Raw genomic sequence first — 15,905 nt, forward strand, 5'->3', positions numbered from 1 at the left:
CGATGGGCAAACCGAAGTGGTGAACCGAAGCCTCTCCACATTACTACGAGTCCTTGTCAAGAAGAATTTGAAAGCATGGGAAGATTGCATCCCACATGCGGAGTTTGCCTACAACCGCGCCAAGCACTCCACAACAATGAGAAGCCCATTCATGGTCGTCTACGGGTTTGAACCACCTACGGCGATCGACCTCCTTCCTCTTCCGCTACATGAGCAAGTGAACATGGACATCGACAAGCGAGCACAATACATGAAGAAACTCCATGAAGACACAAGGGCAACGATCGAGCAACAAGTTCTCCGTCAAGCCACAAGACTAAACTTGAAGAAAAAAGCACGGATCTTCAATGAAGGCGACCTAGTGTGGATACACCTTCGCAAGGACCGCTTCCCTCAAGAAAGAAACTCCAAGCTCAAGCCCCGAGGTGATGGCCCCTTCAAGGTCCTCAAGCGCATCAACGACAACGCCTACGTCGTCGACATACCAACATCCAAGTACTTGGTGAGCAACACGTTCAATGTGACCGACCTCTCACCATACCATGGAGATGAGGAGAACATCGAGTCGAGGACGACTCTTTCCCAAGGGGGGGAGATGATGCAGCCCCACCCAAGGTCGACACTACATCAAGACCGACAAGCCCTCCTCGTGGTCCAATGACACGAGCTCGAGCCCAAGCACTACGCCAAGAGGTGAATTCGCTCCTCTCCACCTATGACTTTGACACCCCCTTGGATGGCTTGCTACTTCATGCAAATACCCTATGTTCAATCAGGTACATCGACCAAGACACAAGCCATGGAGACCAAGACGTTGGAGAGAGAGGCTGGAAACGATGAAGACGGAGCTACGAGCGCACGGGCCGGAACTTCCGCCCCCGGGACCGGAACTTCCGGCCAGATTCCTCCAAGATGCCCCCAAGATGCCCTCCGGCGCGCGGGAAAAAGCATCGGACCGGAACTTCCGCCCGAGGGACCGGAACTTCCGCCCGGTCGGAACTTCCGCCCAAGTTCCGCCCAAGCTCCGAAAGTCCACGAAAAGGCCCCTGGATGTTACTGCAAGGAAATGGACGACTTTCGGAACTTGGCCGGAACTTGGCCGGAACTTCCGGCCTGGCCGGAACTTCCGGCCCCCAGGACCGGAACTTCCGCCCCTGACCGGAACTTCCGCCCAAGATGGCCGGAACTTCCGCCACCGCGAACTTCAGCACAACAACACTTTCCAGCATGTAACTTAACTCTTCGCCCCCACCTATAAATAGCCTAGTTGGCTCAGATCTGAGATTAGACTTGATTTGAAAGAAAACCTGAGCTTAGCTCACCCTTGTGGGAACCCTACCTAGATCTATGATCTTGTATCGCCACCCGGGCTCCTATCGACTCGTGAAGATCTCTTTGGTGACTTCTACCGTTTGTTTGATCTTTTGCTTGCACTTCTACCTATTTGGTCTTTTGCTTGCACTTCCATCAAACCTTCCGGTCTTTTCACCCTTCTAGATCTCCCGAGCTTCGATTAGTCGATCTCTTTGCGGGACTTCTACCGGAAGGTCTTTTCCTGCAATCTCTATCGAGTTGGTGTTTCGAGCCAACGAGGGAAAACTCGAATTGTATCTGTGTGTGTGTATCCCCGCGTTTCCCCCACGTGTTCATCGCGTTCATCCACCTACCCCCACGTATCCCTTCAAATCCGTGAAGATCGGGCACATCCCTGGGCTTAGCCCTTATCACCCTTGGGGAAGAGTCGTCCTCGACTCTTGTTGCTCCTCAACGATGATGTAGGCCATGACGGTTCTCCCATGTAGTAATGGATGGACAAAGTCGCGGTCGAAGAAGAACTTTGGGAAAAACAACTTGCGAATTGAAAGCTTATGGATGCCAATTTGGTGATCGGCGAACAAGAGGCTCTCAATCAAATACGAAGCATCAAGTCGTTTCTCCAAGAGGCATTGGCCAAAAATGGGAACCAAAAGAGTGTCGATGTATTCAAAATTTGGTGGGGCAAAAGTTTGTGCATGTAAAAATTTGGTTTGTAAAGTGTCAAAAATGTGATGTGTAGCATTGTCCCACACAAATGGAACAATCAAAAGGCAAGTATCGGCGGCAAAATTTTGGGCAAAATTGTTATGTGCGATGGCAAAGAGGTGGAAACTTCTAGCTTGGGAAAGTATGGTTGGCGTGAGCCAAGTATGGGTATCCTCAAGTGTCAAAGAATCCATTTCAATTGCCAAAGGTGAAATGAGAAATCCAAAGAAGAGCAACTTTTCGTGTGACATGTGGCACAAGATGCATAAGGTGTCTCTCACATGTATGACATGGTCCTTGAGATTCTTGGAGTGTATGATGATAACATCAAGACATACAACAACCATTGTGCCAACAAGATGTGTCAAGATATGTTGTATAAGAAGCAAAAGAGGTGACGAGGCATTGGTCCAAACCGGAAGCTCGACAAGACAAGCCGGAAACACAAGAGGGCGAAGGCGTTTGGGAACATACCCTTTGGCGTGAATCCCATGGGTTGGATCATGTATCTCGTCCGTGTTGGGGTAGCTCTCAATGGCGCGTTTCGTGAGCTCATGCTCCGTAGCGGTGGAAGTTGTCATTCGGGTACCTATACACACAAAAGAGAAAACAAAAAGCGTGTGTGCATGGTAGATGAATACATCATCCATCATGATGTTCCATGTCTTGTGCACATCACCATTAATGTCAAGCAATATAGTATGAAAAGCATGGCGATGGTGCAAATGGCAAGTAGGTGCATTCATGGCATGTGGTAACTCATGATCATCAAAAATAGAGAAGGCTATGGGGGGCATCTCATGGACAATGAAATAAGCATTCTTGCATACCAAGCATAAGAAAGAGCAATTGTTCACAATCTTAGATACAAGGATCATGGAATGGTGTAAACATTTGGGGCAAAGCATGTGGAACATGTTATCATTGTTGTCGACAACCCTATGTAAAGAGCAAGTGTTCATCAAGGGTGTCACAACACAAGCATGATCATAATCATTATCATTACAAGCAAGCGGGGAAAATGTGAAGCTCTCATAGCATGGCATGGTCATGGTATCACAAACATTCACTTCCACATGATCAACAATATTAACAAGCAAAGTATCGCATGGGAAAATGAAAGTAGCATGTGAAGTAGCAAATGGATCATCGAGATCATGCATGCATTCCAAAGGCATCATGTCCACTAGTGGGATCATGGCATCATCAACACCTATGTTGTTACCTTTGGAGGCCGACTCATTTGAAGTAGGTGTTGTGGAAGTAGGGGGATCCATGTGGTCGACATGTCCATCTTGGAGCAAGCATGGTGAGATATCATCGTCGTCATGCACCATGTACATCTTCTCCATGATCGGGAACTCGTCCTCCGTGGAACCTAGTGCAACATAAGAAGACACAAACGAGGGAGAGGTTAATGTGTTAGCAAATGCGGTGTCCTCCATGGACCTATCATCTACCTCTCTCAACTCACTTAGTGTATCACTCATGTCCTCCAAACGGAAACACTCAAACTCACATGTGGGGTGGAAGTCACTCAACTCACTATCACTCTCACTCAAGTGGGCTAAGTGGCTCTCATGCTCACATGGGATTGGTACCAACTCATCAATCAAGCATATAGGAGTAGGCTCGACTTTCTCATCTCCATGCGCCTCCTTGGTTGAAGGGAAGTTCCCATGCTCAACCATCTCAACTCCATCGCCTCCCAAGTCGTCCTCCATCGGTGGCGCCGTAGTGTCGTGGAGAGCTAGGCTCGGATCCACTTCATCCTTGCGATGGCCTTGGAGGTCTTCATCTTGAAGTGTGGGCGCCGTAGGCTTCTTGGTGGCTTGGCCTTGTAGCTCGTCGAAGTAGAGCGTCTTGGCGCTTGGCTTTGTGCATTGCCATGCCTCATGATCCTTGGCCTTGCACACCTCACATAGGAGATTGGGACATTCCCGTGGGAGGTGGCCTTGTTGCTTGCACTTGTAGCATCGGAGTCCATAGGCATGGGACGAGGTAGGGGCCATTATGGTGGTGGCACAAGATGTAGGAGTCGCCTTATGAGGAAAGTCCTCTTGATGTGCCCTCTCCATCCTTGGAGTGGTAGACACCCTATGATGGTGTTTGACGCCTTCATGTCGAGGCTCTCGTCGTCGTGCATCATCACCATGTCTTGATAAGTGTCGTCGAAGATCCTTGGGGGATGTTGGTCGATGGCGATCATGAAGTGGCTTGTGGCGGCGAAGCTCATGTGGTGACGTATGTCGATGTAGACCATGAGGTGGTAGTGGTTGACGACTATCATGAGATGGTGTGAGTCGATGACGGTCCTTGCCATGCCTAGATGATGGCTCATGCGACTTGGCATGTTGCTTGCGGTGCCTTGTGGAGCTTGGAGAAGAGTGTCGACGACGATCATGTTGGGGACGCTCTTGATGCTCCATATGATGTACTTGAGGTTGATGATCTTGTGCATAAGCACTCTCATGGTGGCGCCTTGTGGAGCTCGGAGAAGTGTGTCGATGACGCTCATGATGGGGACACTCTTGATGATCCATATGATGGTGCCATCGTGGAGGTCCTCTATCTTCATATGTAGCTCCATTGGCCAAGTAGGGGTATGTGGAGGCACCGGTGTTGCTCATGGTGGGGTCGAGGTGAGGCTCCGCCATGGTGTCGATGTCGTACTCGTGGCGTTGCTCCACCATGTCGTCCATGCTTGGTGAGCCATTGTCGATGTAGAGCTCGTCGAAGTCGTCCTTAATGTGGCGCTCCACCATGTCGTCCATGTCGATGATGCTTGGGGAGCCATGGTCGTTGTCGAGCTCCTCGATGTCGGAGATGTCGGTGATGCTTGGGGAGCGATGGTCGTTGTTGAGCTCCTCGATGTCGGACATGCCGATGATGCTTGTGGAGCCATAGTCGGAGTATAGCTCCACATGTTCCTCCACATCCGCGGTGCTTGAAGAGGCATCCTCCTCGAAGTGCTCCGTGTACTCCTCCGTATCTTCGTCTTCGCTATCCATGTTAGCACGACAATATCTATATGGTGTATGTTAGTGGAAGAACACTACCTCGCAATCTTACCGTGGTATGACAAGATTGGGGTGATCCAACAAACCGAGAGTTAGAACAATTGTATCGGGCACTCACACAAAGACACACGCAAAAGCTAGCAAATATGGTGGTAGGTGAGTGTGGTGGAAAGCCAAAAGACGAAATCCGAAATCAAGTTTGTTGTTAAGGGTGGGTAAGATCCAAAAACTCAAATGTCAAAGCGATGATCACTATAAACACGGAAAAGATGTGGAACTCACACACGGGATAAGCGGGGTTAGTGCGACCAAGGAATGAGCGGAAAAGTGTATGAAGCCCGAAAGCAAGGTTGCTCGGTGTCACACTAACACAAGGAGAGGCAAAGCTTTGGTTGCAAACGATGAGACAACAAGATTCACATGCGGCCTCTCTTCTCTTTTCTCTCTTTTGCTTAAAAGCTTTTTCCTCTTTTTGTATTTGGTGGCACTTACACTCCTTTGTGTATTTGTATGTATGATGGCACTCGCACACTTTTGCTCTATGGTGCACTTGCACTCTTTTTGTGTTTTGGCGGCTTTTTGTCGCACTATGTTAGCGTTAGCTCGCTTTTGCTATCTTGCCACACGAGTTTTGCTTAGCAGCTTGACTCCACACTACACACACACCTCACAATCGGGGCCACGTGCAATGTCTCGCAACACTCAATAAGCAATGCTCGATAGGATAGATCGCAAAAGAAGAGGGGTTACAAGGTGGGGAGCAAGTTATACCTAGATGAAAATGTTAGGCGGTGTCGGAACACACAACTTGCGATGATGGCGGTGGTGTCAAGAGTACGTTTGCATGTTCGGGGTGCCGAGGATGTCGTCGCTTGCTTCGGAGCTGCGGGTTAGTTTCACAAACAAGGCACTCAAACCGGAACAAGCAAACACAAGTTAGTGGAAGAAAAGGGTCAAAGTAGCTTGGCGTCGATGGCGGTGGTATGCCGGTGGTGATATCGGTGAGCTCGCGGTGGCGGCGGTGGTGGTGGTGGTGCCGCGGCGGTGTTTCCCGATGGTTTGGGAGGGTGGCGGTGTTTGCCGGTGATTAAGGGGGGTGGCGGTGTTTGCCGATGATGAAGGGGGGTGGCGGTGCTTGCCGGCTGCGGAGAGGAGTGGTGGTGGTCGGCGGTGGTGGGGTGGTGATGGTGGTGGTGGCCGGCCTGGGGGGAGAAGGGGCGGTAGTGGAGGGTGGAGCCTCCACCCGGAGGTACCGCTCGTGCACGGGTGGAGGCTCCACCCGGAGGTACCGCTCAGCCCTTCTTCCTCACGTGCACGTACACACGAGCCACACTTTCTCTCTCCTGTTCTTCCCCAAATCAAAACCAAATTGATCCAAACTCGAAAATTGATGGAATTGGAGGCTAAAAAGTGGGGGAAATAGTAGATCAACACTAGAGACACCAAATCCATGGACCAAAACCACTCAAAACGCAACAAAATCGCAGATCCATCAAAAGGCAAATTAGGGCTATTTTTTGGGGATTTTTTTTGGGAAATTTTTCAGAGATGAAATTGGGTGGGTGGGGGGTCAAATTCGCGGTAACCTTGAGCTGCTGATACCATATGATGTGGTCTAAGACCTAGATTGTGGCCCAATCTTGCGAATTCGACCCAAAATCAAAAGGGGAAAAGAGGGGAAACGAAGAACACGATGAACACGACGAACGCGAAGAACACGAGGACACACGCACGCACACCAACCCGATACAATCGATACTTACCCCCGTGGCTCGATGGACCACGCCAATAGAATCACCCACGGAAGAGACCGCGGTAGAATTCCGAGGTGAGAGACCGGTGTTGGAGACGGAGATCGGTGAGGGAGAGAGAGTGCACACACTAGAATCTCACTCACAAATCCAATCAACAACAAGGGTGGCCTTGATTACAGAGGGATGATACCCTAGGGAGACAAAGCTCAAAATCTATTCTAAGCTAAATCTTGTCTAACCCTAGCAAAGTGCAGGTACGGGAGCACATATAGGCTCACTTTGATAAGGGGTTGCCCGATCTTCTCAGTAAGCGACGGTGGTGATGAACACAATGGATGTATGCAGCGGAGGGAATCGATGATATGGTGTAGATAACTTGTATGACGCCGACGAAGTCTCTCGATTGATTCCTGTAGCCAATGCAACAGATCTCAACCCTGCAAGATATTCGCAACTCCACACACTTGCGCACGTAGCCGCCGACCACGAAGCGGTAGATTGCAATCTTCTAATCCCCAATGGAACAGCAGATCACACAAACTTTCAGTAGCATAAAACTCCAGATCGCAACGAATTGGAGAGTTGGGGAACAATAGTTTTGCTTAGCAAACAACTATGAACTAGGGTTTATCTTAAACGTGGTCTAAAGCAGCTAAGGGGTCGTCCAAGGCACTTATATAGGCGTCCGGGACGAGTTCTGGTCGAAAAGATACAAGTAAAACCGACCCAGAATAGATCTGGTCGAGACAGACTCGGACATGTCCGGTCTGGGGTCCGGTCGACCGGGCTGTGGACCGGGCGGTCCGGTCTGGGGTCCGGTCAACCGGTCGGCAACCGGAAATCTGCGAGGTTTCCGGTTTCCGTCATGTACGAGGGGCTCCGTCCGGTTGGCGTCCGGTTGGCGGCAGTTGGCCGGAGCAGGGGACCGGGCTGGCCGGTATGGGGGCCGGTCTGACCGGGTTCTGGACCGGCCTGGACTTCTTCTTCTCCTCTCGCGCATGCCTCCCGCTCCTCCCTCGCGCGTCCATGAGATTTCTTCATGTCCAGCTCCATGTCCAGCTTCACGGCCATCTTGACGTCCGTCTTCATGTCCAGCTGCTCCTCTCCTCGTGCGATGCTCGTCTCCTCTTGATACCTGATGATACATAAGTAATAGGACTTAGGTAGTATAAAGTTCTCATCAATCAAAGTATCGTTTAGGAACAAGTTCACCTGTTGTTTAAGTAGCTTCGCACGAGCTCGTGTTATTGGTCCAATCCTGACTTCGTTGGACTTGAGCTTTACTGGAGGTTCATCTTCAGTTGGTAATGACGGAGGTAGTAGTGAGGTAGGGATGTCCTCATCATCTCCCCCCCCTTCAAAAGGCGTCGACCCCGACGCTCCAAGGTCTTCTCCGTCATATGGTGTCAAATCAGCAACATTGAAAGAATTACTGACACCAAACTCATCCTCTGGAAGATCTATTGAGTATGCATTATCATTGATCTTGGCAAGCACTTTGTAAGGACCAGCACCCCGTGGCTTCAACTTAGACTTCCTCAGCGTTGGGAACCTATCCTTGCGAAAATGTACCCAGACCAAATCACCAGGCTTGAACAACATCTCCTTGCGCTTCTTGTTCTTCCGTGCAGCATTGCTCTTGCCTTTCTTCTCGATCAACTCTTTAGTCTTCACATGGATTTTCTTCACAAAATCTGCCCTCTTGGATGCCTCCATATTGACTCTCTCATGTATGGGCAAAGGCAACAAATCAAGTGGAGTAATGGGTTTGAAACCATACACCACCTCAAAAGGACACAGCTCCGTGGTAGAGTGTACCGCCTGTTGTAAGCAAACTCCACATGCGGCAAACACTCTTCCCACTCCTTCAGGTTCTTCTTGATCATGGATCTCAACAGTTGTGACAATGTTCTATTCACCACTTCAGTTTGACCATCAGTTTGGGGATGACAAGTAGTGCTGAACAGTAGCTTCGGCCAGTGATTTCTCCAAAGCGTCTTCCTGATGTAGCTCATAAAGTGCACGTCACGATCTGAGACAATAGTCTTCGGGACTCCATGTAGACGTACAATCTCCCTGAAAAACAGGTTAGCAATATGCGACGCATCGTCGCTCTTGTGGCAGGCAATAAAGTGTGACATCTTAGAAAACCTATCCACTACCACAAATATAGAATCATGGCCTCTCTTAGTACGCGGCAAACCCAACACAAAATCCATACTAATATCTTCCCATGGTGTAGTAGGTGCCGGTAAAGGAGTATACAAACCGTGAGGCTTCAGCTTGGACTTTGACTTGTTGCAAGTAATGCACCTCTTCACATACCTGTCCACGTCCCGCCTCATCTTTGGCCAATAGAAATGATCAGCGAGCATGAGTAGCGTCTTCTCACGCCCAAAGTGACCCATTAAACCTCCAGCATGAGATTCCTGCAATAAGAGCAAACGCACAGACGATTCTGGAACACATAGTTTGTTAGCTCTAAACAAGAACCCATCGTGTATGTGATATTTTTCCCATGCTTTACCAATAACACACAATCGGTACGGTTCAGCAAAATCATGATCAGTCGCATATAAATCACATAACACCTCTAATCCAGGAATTTTAACATCAAGATGAGTTAACAACATAGTTTTCCTAGATAGAGCATCAGCAACAATATTATCTTTTCCCTTCTTATGCTTAATAATGTACGGAAAAGACTCAATGAACTCAACCCACTTAGCAAGACGCCTATGCAAAGTAGATTGTGCTTTCAGATATTTCAAAGCTTCATGATCAGAATGTATGATAAATTCTTTTGGCCACAAGTAATGTTGCCAAACCTCAAGAACTCGAATTAAAGCATACAATTCTTTATCATATATTGGATAGTTCAACTTAGCACCAGATACTTTCGTCGAAAAATATGCAATTGGGCGACCCTCTTGCATCAACACACCACCAATTCCAATACCACTAGCATCACATTCAATCTCAAATTGCTTATTGAAATCAGGAAGTGCAAGCAACGGTGCAGAAGTTAACAATCGTTTCAGTTCATCAAAAGCATGATCTTGGGCAACGCCCCACTCAAAAACAACACCCTTTTTACTCAATTCATTCAAAGGTGCAGCAATAGTAGAAAAATTGGGCACAAAACGGCGGTAAAACCCAGCTAGACCATGAAAACTTCTAACTTGACTCACATTCATGGGAGTAGGCCAATTTTGAATAGCTTCAATTTTAGACACATCTACTTCTACTCCATGCTTAGAGACAACATAACCCAGAAATATGACCTTATCTTTGCAAAATGTGCACTTCTCAAGATTACCATAGAGTTTACTATCACGCAACACTTGCAAAACATGTCAAATATGTATAATATGATCAGATTCATTGCGGCTGTAGATTAATATGTCATCAAAATACACAACCACAAACTTGCCAATAAAATCACGCAAAACATGGTTCATCAGTCTCATGAAAGTGCTAGGTGCATTAGTCAAACAAAAAGGCATTACTAACCACTCATATAAACCAAATTTTGTTTTAAAGGCGGTTTTCCACTCATCCCCTTCTTTCATCCTAATTTGATGATAACCACTACGCAAATCAATTTTAGTGAAAACAGCAGCACCACTCAATTCATCTAGCATATCCTCTAAACGGGGAATAGGATGACGATATCGAATAGTAATGTTGTTTATCGCTCTACAATCTACGCACATACGCCATGTACCATCTTTCTTAGGAACAAGAATAACAGGAACAGCACAAGGACTAAGGCTTATGCGGATATAACCTTTGTCGAGTAGCGCTTGTACTTGCTTCTGTATCTCCTTCGTCTCTTCGGGATTCGTTCTATATGGCGCCCTATTGGGCAACGATGCTCCGGGGATCAAGTCAATTTGATGCTCAATACCTCGCAATGGTGGAAGTCCTGCGGGTACCTCTTCCGGAAACACGTCACTGAATTCCTGCAAAACATTAGAAACACCAAGAGGAAGAGGGGTCATATCGTTAGAAACCAAAACCGTACCCTTGTACATGAGCACAATAGGCATGGCTGTAGGGTCCTCACAAAATTCTCTCATGTCTTGTTTGGTGGCTAATGAGACTAAGGAATTCACTCTCTCACTTTTCATAATATCACTCACGGCATTACAATTCTCTCGCCTATCTATGGATGCATCCTCCAAGTTTACTTCAATCTTCTGACGAGACTCATTGACAATTTGCTGTGGTGACATAGGCTGTAAGTTAATTTTCTTGCCCTTGAACTCCAAGTGATATGTATTGGCGCGGCCATTGTGTTGCACAGAACGGTCATAGAGCCATGGCCGGCCCAACAATAGATGGCAAACCGTCATAGGAACCACATCAAAGTCAATGGAATCCTTATACGGTCCAATCTCAAAATCAACTCGCACCATGTGGCTCACCTTCATCTCACCATTATTGCTCAACCACTGAATATAATATGGATGCGGGTGCGGTAGATACTTCAGTTTCAACTTGGCACATAACTCTTTGCTTGCTAAATTGCGACAACTTCCGCCATCAATAATAACCTTGCAAGCTTTATCAGGACCAACAAGTGCCTTTGTTTGGAACAAATTGCAGCGTTGCGTAGATGCACTAGGCTGCACATTGAGAACACGCTGTGAGACAACTATAGTTTGAGCCTCTGAAGGATAAGCATCAAAACTATCGTTGTCATAATCATCATCTTCCGGAGCATCCGGATCAGCATCGTCTCCAGTTTCATATTCATTGTCCTCATTAATGATCATAACTTTGCGGTTAGGACAATCCTTCTTGAAGTGACCCTTGCCACCACATGTATGACAAAGCATATCACGGTTGCGCGCTGTAGACATACTAGAACCAGTTCCACTTGCTGCAGGGACGGGCTTCTTTGTGTGAGACACATTGGAGACCGGCTTGCTAGACGAAGAAGGAACATCTGTGGGACGCGTAGATGGCGCCGTGGAGGGTGGCGGTCTAGGCGTGTAGCGCCCTGCGCCTGTAGCACGGCCCCTCTGTTGCGCTTCTTCAGCCAACTGTGACTCAGCTTCTCTTGCATGATGTAGCAACTCATTCATTGTAGCATATTTGTGATGACGCACAATGCCTTTGATAGTAAACTTGAGCCCATTGAGAAAACGCTGCAGTGTCATCTCCAAAGACTCACGGACACGAGCACGCTGCATAAGCATCTCCATCTCCATGTAATAAGCATCAACTGTCAACACACCTTGCTTCAATTGGGTCAACTTATCAAACACTGAACGCAAGTAATTGGTAGGAACAAAACGAGCTCTCATTGCCGCCTTCATAGTACGCCAAGTGATAATAGGCAGCTCACCATCTTCTTCTCGATCCTGAACAAGAGCATCCCACCAACGCAATGCGTAGCCATCAAATTCAGAGGAAGCAAGTTTGATCTTCCTATCTTCAGTATAATCATGATGTAAACGCCATAATCTCTCAATCTTCAGCTCCCATGTAAGATATTCTTCAACATCAGTACCTCCTTCAAATCTGGGAATTGAGAACTTGGGCTTACCCAAACCATCGTCTTGTTGTTGAGGAACACGGCGGGCTCCAATTTCAACAAAACCGCGATTGACGCCACGCGGAATACCACGACCAACACCACGTCCCATGCCATGAGCAGCAGCAGCATCCGCATTGTCACCATTGACACTGCCATCTTCATCAAATGGTTGTTGTGGTTGTTGTTGTACCATAGTACGGATATCATGAACAGCTTGCGTCAAAGTATTCATAGATGCTTGAAGAGTCGTCATCGATGTTTGAACGGTGTTAATAGCCGTAGTAGCCTCATCAACCTTCAAGTTGACACCCTGAATTTCAGTATCAAATGTCTCCGTATTAGCACGAAGTTGACGTGTGAGGTGATCACGCAGAGCCTCATATTCACGCCAAGTAACTGGTGTATCGTCGGGCTTTTTCTGCATCACATCAAACTCAGAAGAAGACATGATTAGTAGGTTAGTGCACTAAACAAAAATCTTTGGTGGTACTCTCACAACTCACTCAAAACTGATAAGAAAGGTGAATCTTACCGCTCCAAAGTGAATTAGTATTGCTTACCAACTTGGATTGACGGACTAGTACACGGATGTAGCGAAGCGAATATCAAGGGTATAAGAACAATCACACGACTAAGCAGGATATATGTGGGGCTGTAGGTAGGCTACCTATTTGCACCAATAACAAGCTCTAGCGCTGACCGTAGACAACCACAAGATACTCACACAAGGCGATATAATGGGGCAATGCAACTATATGTTGGAAAAGGTTGCAATGCACAAGAGAGACGCTAGCAAAGCTCAACGAGACAGGCACAAGATTGCTCAACTACAGGTGCAGTAAAGAAAACTTAGGCCTTCACTTGAATTCAACTAGCACGACACTTTTCTTTTTGGATTTTTTCTTTTTATAACACACGTAGCTATGTAGCTCTTTTTGCTTCTTTTCTATTTTCTCTTTTTTTTTTGATTTTCTGACTCAACTCCTTGATAACACGGCCAACAAGATATGCAAAGCACCAAAACCCTAATGAGCAGCCTGCCGAGCGGTAAAACTAGTCTCTTCTGGGGAAGTTCCTAGTCACGTATATCGATAGGCTGTGTCTATGGTTGGGAACAAGCACACTGTACGCTATGTGGACTCGGAGTAACAAAAACTGACACCACTAGATACGGTAACACAAGATGATAGAGTAAACTCAAACCCTAAAATACTAGATGAAAGATAAAGTGACGCAAAAACAACTACGAAAAGCAACTAAAACTCGAAATTAGTGCAAGCTATGGCTATGACAAACACTAACCCTAATATTTTTGGCTTTTTCTGTATAGGAAAACGCTCACAACTCAACTATGGGGTGGATTGTGGATGGCTTACCGAGGAAAACTGGAAATCTGATACCAAGATGATAAGGGGTTGCCCGATCTTCTCAGTAAGCGACGGTGGTGATGAACACAATGGATGTATGCAGCGGAGGGAATCGATGATATGGTGTAGATAACTTGTATGACGCCGACGAAGTCTCTCGATTGATTCCTGTAGCCAATGCAACAGATCTCAACCCTGCAAGATATTCGCAACTCCACACACTTGCGCACGTAGCCGCCGGCCACGAAGCGGTAGATTGCAATCTTCTAATCCCCAATGGAACAGCAGATCACACAAACTTTCAGTAGCATAAAACTCCAGATCGCAACGAATTGGAGAGTTGGGGAACAATAGTTTTGCTTAGCAAACAACTATGAACTAGGGTTTATCTTAAACGTGGTCTAAAGCAGCTAAGGGGTCGTCCAAGGCACTTATATAGGCGTCCGGGACGAGTTCTGGTCGAAAAGATACAAGTAAAACCGACCCAGAATAGATCTGGTCGAGACAGACTCGGACATGTCCGGTCTGGGGTCCGGTCGACCGGGCTGTGGACCGGGCGGTCCGGTCTGGGGTCCGGTCAACCGGTCGGCAACCGGAAATCTGCGAGGTTTCCGGTTTCCGTCCGGTACGAGGGGCTCCGTCCGGTTGGCGTCCGGTTGGCGGCCGGTTGACCGGGCCAGGGACCGGGCTGGCCGGTATGGGGGCCGGTCTGACCGGGTTCTGGACCGGCCTGGACTTCTTCTTCTCCTCTCGCGCATGCCTCCCGCTCCTCCCTCGCGCGTCCATGAGATTTCTTCATGTCCAGCTCCATGTCCAGCTTCACGGCCGTCTTGACATCCGTCTTCATGTCCAGCTGCTCCTCTCCTCGTGCGATGCTCGTCTCCTCTTGATACCTGATGATACATAAGTAATAGGACTTAGGTAGTATAAAGTTCTCATCAATCAAAGTATCGTTTAGGAACAAGTTCACCTGTTGTTTAAGTAGCTTCGCACGAGCTCGTGTTATTGGTCCAATCCTGACTTCGTTGGACTTGAGCTTTACAGCAGGTTCATCTTCAGTTGGTAATGACGGAGGTAGTAGTGAGGTAGGGATGTCCTCATCACACTTACAGGCAGGGTTAAAGTAGGGATTACAGCTGAATGATTTCGGAGCGTCCAGATGTAAAGGGATGGTTCAGATTCGAGGGAAAAGTGCACGAGCGGTACCTCGGGCGGAGGTACCGGCCGTGGTACCGGAAATACACCAAAATCTGGTCGAAACATCCAGTATGGTTGGGCATGCGAGCGGTACCTTGGCCGGTACCATGGCCGGAGGTACCGCTCTGGCCTCCTCTTCCTGCGGCGTCGACGTGGTCGCCCCAGGGAGCACCAGGGCCGGCCGGTAGTACCGGCCAGGAGGGGCCGGTAGTACCGGTCCTGCCCTCCTTTCCCGCGTGGCCATCTCCAGGAGGAGGTACCGGCCATGGGGGGCCTGGAGGCTCCGGCCTCTCCTTGGTGGAGGCTCCGACCCCCCCTTTCCCTCTTCTCTTCTTTGCTCTTCCTTCTTCTTCTTTCTTCTTCTTCTTTCTTCTTCTTCTTTCTTCTTCTTCTCCCTTGTACAATGGGGTGTCCTCCTCCTCCTCCTCATGTCCTTGATGAGGCTTGCACCTAATGACACATACACTTGCATGAGGTAGTACACCATTCAAGTGGGTACCGAGATCGAGGGTAGAGAGGATAGGGTTCACCTTGACGTGCATCGCGTAGGTTCGGGCTGTCGGTCCACTTGGGGGATTCCGTGGCCATGGTGTAGCGTCGCCGTTAGGCGGGGCTGCACTTGACGGTCTTGAGGTGGAGGTGTCCGAAAGCCACCCCGCATCATCTATGATGAGGTCTAAGACCACATCATATGGTATCAGCAGCTCAAGGTTACCGCGAATTTGACCCCCCACCCACCCAATTTCATCTCTGAAAAATTTCCCAAAAAATTCCCCAAAAATAGCCCTAATTTGCCTTTTGATGGATCTGCAATTTTGTTGCGTTTTGAGTGGTTTTGGTCCATGGATTCGGTGTCTCTAGTGTTGATCTACTAATTCCCCCACTTTCTATCCACAAATTCCTTCGATTTTCGAGTTTTGGGTCAATTGGATTTGGATTTGGGGAAGAACAGGAGAGAGAAAGAGGTGTGCACGTGAGCTCACAGGAAGGAGAAGGT

Source organism: Lolium perenne, chromosome 5, assembly GCF_019359855.2.
Source record: "Lolium perenne isolate Kyuss_39 chromosome 5, Kyuss_2.0, whole genome shotgun sequence".
Lineage (NCBI taxonomy): Eukaryota > Viridiplantae > Streptophyta > Magnoliopsida > Poales > Poaceae > Lolium > Lolium perenne.